Source organism: Castanea sativa, chromosome 10 (genome assembly GCF_040712315.1).
Source record: "Castanea sativa cultivar Marrone di Chiusa Pesio chromosome 10, ASM4071231v1".
NCBI lineage: Eukaryota > Viridiplantae > Streptophyta > Magnoliopsida > Fagales > Fagaceae > Castanea > Castanea sativa.
In genome coordinates this window covers 5,535,716-5,541,265 of record NC_134022.1, presented here as the reverse complement: position 1 = coordinate 5,541,265, position 5,550 = coordinate 5,535,716, and the positions used below count along the sequence as shown (strand labels likewise).

The 5,550-nt window shown below is 37.0% G+C and overlaps 1 long non-coding RNA gene across 1 annotated transcript; it reads left to right on the top strand.

Annotated features, from left to right (window-relative positions):
- The first annotated feature begins 210 nt into the window (after positions 1 to 210).
- LOC142613866 (uncharacterized) lies at positions 211 to 3,634 on the top strand. The gene is made up of 3 exons (XR_012840321.1): positions 211 to 464; positions 625 to 786; positions 3,409 to 3,634. It is a non-coding gene; the product is annotated as an uncharacterized LOC142613866 (long non-coding RNA).
- The last annotated feature ends 1,916 nt before the right edge of the window (positions 3,635 to 5,550 follow it).

Sequence of the window (5,550 nt, the reverse complement as noted above, 5' to 3'; positions counted from 1 at the left end):
TTTACCTTTTTCTTTAAAAAAAAAAGAGAAAAAAAGATTAGGTTGGATTTTGGTTAAAAATAATTAATTAAATAGACAATAAATAAGCAAAAAGTTCTATATATCCAACTTTTTTTTTTAATTAAAATAAAAAATTGCATTAGAATTAACTAGCCATAAAAGCCGAAGCCCTGGCTGAAAGTCTTAATAGTACAAGCCAGAAGCATCAAAATCTTAAGTAATACAGAGTTCTTCTGATACAGGAGTGTCTAAAAACAACAAAATCCCCAACAAGGGTGCAGCCTCCTTTGGCAAGATAATTAACACATCTATTCGCTTTCCCAAATATTTTGCTGATCCTGGCTTGCTGAAATTGGCGGAGGCGGAACCTGCCATTATTGTAAGGCTGGAAGAGTGTAGCACAACTCAATTATATGTTCACTTGACACTCCCATACGAAAAATTCTCACTGACACAGCTCACGGGTAGCCAGCATTTCCCACTTTATATTCATTTCTCACCACACATTTACTACACGTTTCCCTACCCACCACATCACTTCACCTGATAACTCCTTCTGATTCAGTTTCAAATTTCAATTTCATTCCTTCTTTCTCATCACTCTTTCGTTCTCACTTCTTTCAGTTCTTTGTCATTGTGTGTGTATCACGCCGCCGCCTCCCACTGACCCATGTCGCCGTCACAGGCCCTCAGCCACTCCAGCGCCTCCGGCAGCTTGACCTGCCCAACCCACCACCTTCTCTGGCCGCTGCAGCCTCCAGCCTCTATCCCGATCTGCCCTTTCAAGTATTTTTTCTCTCCTTAAATTTCAAAATCTAATTTTTCTCTCTCCACTCTATAAGCCATACGTTTATAAATTATAATGGTTGTGAATCTGTGATTGTGGGTTTTTATTTTTATTTTTTTGAGGATGATTGTGAATTGAATTTTAATATGTGATTGTGTTTGGGACTTGGGAGTCTCTGTCTGTCTCAGACTCTCAGAGATTTTTTTTTTTTTGCACCTGCTGAGTGTGAGAGTGCTAGCTTCCTCTGTAACCTCTGCTATACCTAGTTATGTCCTGCAAGGTGCCCTTTTACCCAGTGGAATCCATAATACCCTAGACAAGATCAACAGGAATTTCATCTGGGGTTATACTGATGATAAAAAGAAATTCCACCTTGTAAATTGGTAGAAAGTCACTAGGAGGGGGGATTAGAGATCAAGGCTGCCAAGCAAAGAAATCTTGTCCTAACCGCCAAACTTTGCTGGAGATTTAAAAACAGCAAAGGCGAGTTATGGGCTGAGAGTTTTAAGGAAAAAATATTGGAGGAAAGGCAATCCGAGGAAACGGGGCTTTTCTAGAATCTGGTCTACCATAACCAAAAGTGAAAACCTGTGTGCTAAAGGTTCCCATTGGATTATTGGCAATAACAGCTCCTTATCATTCTGGTACGACAAATGGTCTAAAATGGGTACTCTTAGATCTTTGATACAGGGACCCCTCACTCTTGTGGAAGAAAGTTTATTGGTCAAGGATGCTATTAGAAATGGGCAGTGGGACATCCCGTACTTTTCCTTTGAAATCCCCACACACCTCCTTTTAACTTTCAAAGCTATTCCTATTAGGAAAGCTTCTACTTCCACTGAGAAGCTTAGTTGGGATGGAAATGCTAAAGGTAATTTTGATTCTAATCATGCCTACAAGTTAGCCTTTGAGGAAGAAAGCACACACACCCTAGCTTTGAAGGCAAATGGCTGTGGAAACTCAACACACTGCCAAAAATTCAAATTTTCCTATGGAAATGCCTACACAATAGCCTCCCTGTGAGTGCTATACTTCACCACAGATGCATAACTGATAATCCTTGCTGTCAATCCTGTCTTAACGTAGATGAGACTTGCTCTCATGTACTTAGAGACTACCCTATTGCTAGAAATTTCTAGTTAGCTGCTGACCAATCTCTGACTAACACAGATTTCTTCAACGCCCCCCTCAATCAGTGGCTTCATTTGAATGCCAATGACCATAACCCCATACCCAACAAAACCTACACCTGGGGTACTTTCTTCCTTTTGCTATATGGAAACTCTGGCTCCAAAGAAATAACGTTATTTTCCAACAATCCAGACTAAACAGTAAACACCCTTCTGTTAGATGAAGTTAACTTTATGGCAACTAGGGGTATGCATAGGTCGGGTTAGGTCAGGTTAAAAGGATTTTTTGACCCAACCCACCATGGTGGGTTTAAAAAAATTCAACCAAATCCAACGCATCATAGAGGTTCAACCTAACCCAACCCAACGTGGATCAAGTTGGGTTGGGTTGAACTCATGGGTTGGACATTTTTAAAAATTTTTTTTATTACTATTATTATAAAATTGAGTAGAAAAAAAATCTCATTTGTCACTTAAGTTGATAAATAAAGTATACATGAACTAGTGGTCCAACTCAGTTATAATCAAGATATATCTAATTGAGTTGATAAACAAAATATACATAAATTAGTATCCCAACTCAGTTATAAACAAATAAGAGTAGAGTGGGAGAGTGGAAGTGGGAGACAGTAAAGAGAGAAATAAGATTGTTAGGGTTTGCGAGCCGATTGGATTTTAAATAAAAATAGCCTAATTATGGAAAAAAATTAAATAAAAAATTATTAATTATATAATATATTTTTAAATATATATTAAATATATAATTTAAATTTTAAATATATAGGTGAGTCGGGTCGAGTTAGGCAGGTTTGTTATTGTTATGACTCAAACCCAACTTGACCCTCTATTAAAAATATTTTCATAACCCAACTCAACCTACAAATCCCAAAAAATCGACCCAACTTGGCGGGTTGGGTTGAGTCAGGTTGGTTTTAGCAGGTTGGTTGTATACCCCTATTGTCAACTGAATTTTCCTGTATTGCTCTTAATCCCCCTAACCCCAAACAAAAAATTCCAGCCAATGTCATATGGAAAACCCCTCAACCCCACTGGCACAAACCTAACATTGATGGTTCTGCCATTGGGTGTCCTAGGCTAGCAAGAGGTGGTGGACTACTTAGGGATCATCACGGCAGGTGGATTAAAGGGTTTTGTAGGGCTATAGGATGGGCAAATAGCTTACATGCTGAGCTTTGGATTGTAAGGGATGGCCTTGCACTATGCATCCAATTCCAAATCCCTGAAATAGAGATAAAATTTAATGTTAAGGGCCCATTTGGTACGTGTGTTTAAACAACAACTTTCAAGTTTAAAAGGTTTTTTTGGAAATACGTGTGGGTAAAAAAGTGTAAAAATACGTGTAATGTTGTTTAAAAATTGACAATTGTTGTTTGAAATCATGTACCAAACACCCCCTAAATCAGTTGTGGACTTGCTACACAACAATATTGTCTCTCTTGCTGATTATGCCCCTATGGTTGATGACTGCAGGAACTTAATAAATCAGATTCCCAGGTGGAAGCAAATGCCACCACCACTAACTTGCAAGAATGGCAATTCACCTCCATCAATCTTTTGTTATTTTAGACACTCCTCCTATGGAGTTGTCCTCACTTTTACTATATGACCTTAATGGTCTTAGATGTAATAGACTATGCATGGTTTTAAAAACTGGACTGGACCAACCAATTCAATTGGTTCAACTGGGAACCAGACCTTAATTTGGTCCAGTTATTAGTTAAAATCGAAAATGAAAGAAAAACCGAACAAACAGTACAAACCGCCGGATCAATCGGCATAATCGGAAACCGGTGTGGTTAAACTAGTTTTAGCACTTCTTCATAAATACTTCAGCTGTTGTGTTTTTTAACCCAAAAATAAAAATAAAAAGAGAGATCTTGTTTCAGATTTAAGAAGAGAAGTTTTGATTTTGAAAATGCTCTCTCAAGTATGAAGTGGTGAAGCTTAAGACACCCACAACAGTGACCCAAAAACATCAGATTTACTTTACTTACCTTTTGCTCTAAACGTCGAAAAAAAAAAACTAGATTTACTATATTTGTGTTGAAGAAGAACCAAAGAATCCCAAAGATAAGCATATTTTTAACGATCTTCCACTTCAGTTGAGGCTTTTTTTTTTAAATTTTTTTTTTTCCCTGGGGTGCAATAATCTTAAAGGTTTTTGGTCTGAGGCCTTGTGTTCGAACTGTTGCAATGGCGCCTATGAGAACCACAGGCGCTATTGTCGCTGCTGCTGCTATATTCATGGCAGTGCTTTCCTACCTGTTAAGCTCCAAAAACCCAACTTGGCCCTCTTAAAGAGAGCTTTTTATTTTTCTGCTGCTTTTTAACCATCTGCTGCTTTAGATAAGCAGATTTTTTTTCTGCTGCTTCATTTTTAATGATCTGCACATGCTCATATTCACGAGAGAGAGAGATATGAAATGCAAAAAGTGAGATGGGAAAATGTAAAAAAGTAATGTTGAAACTTGAACCAAACGTGTGGCAGTGGTTGTATAGATTTCAAAATGTGTGGTAGTTGGGATATTAAGGGTGTGTTTGGTTGGGTGTAAAATATTTTCCGAGTGTAAAATGATTTCAGCTGAAAATATTTTCGAAAAAAGAAAATATTTTTAGGTGTTTGGTAGCATTTTAAAAAATACTTTGAAAAATATTTTCAGGTGTTTGGCTGTGATCTTGAAAATATTATAGAAAATACATTTTTTACTTGTTTCTCACATTTTCTCAGCTTCCAAACAAATATCATTTCTCAATACAGAACAACAAAACCAAAAAAAAACCTCATCAAATTTTCTCAAGAACAACAAAACCCAAAAAAGAAAAACTCATCAAATTTTCTCAATACAGACCAACAAAACCCAAATTTGGTCAGAGAAGAACGAAGAGAGATTTCTCAATACAGAACAACAAAACCCAAAAAAAAAACTGCTTAAATCCGGTCAGAGAAGAACGAAGAGAGAGGCGACTGGGTTCGATTGGGTTCGACGATCAGACCGGGTTCAGATCGGCAATGGCGATGGCGAAGGCGAAGGCGTGAATCAGATCGGCGATGGCGAAGGCGCGATCTCGCCGACGCGGGTTTAGGCGCGATCTCCCTCTCTCTTCGTGCTCTCTCACTCTCTTTGTGTTTTGTCTCTCTGTTTTCTGAAAAATTTTCATTTGAAGGTAAAATAGAAACGGAATTTATTTTACGGGTTTGAAGGGCTTTTTTACGGTAAAAGGTAAATGATTTTTCAGTTGACCAAATTTTCAATTGCTACCAAACACACACAAATGCGGAAAATAATTTCTGAAACTGATTTACTGTTGAAACAAACGCAGCCTAAATATTAAAGTGTAGAATGTATGGAGGGAAAAAAAAATATCAAGTGGGCAATGATATTACTATTCATTGGTGCACTTACTTTTTGTTATTTGAAAGGTTAAAAAATAACTAAAATATTTAATAGTGGGTTGTGGGTTATTGTATATGTTTTTTTGTTTTTGTTTTGGTTGAATTGTGTTGAGTGGTGTCTAAAAGTTGGTTAGCTAAAGTTTAATGTTTACTATTTTTTTAATTTTTTAGTTAAATTGACTAGGTATAACATTATTTATTTTTTATTTTTATAATTA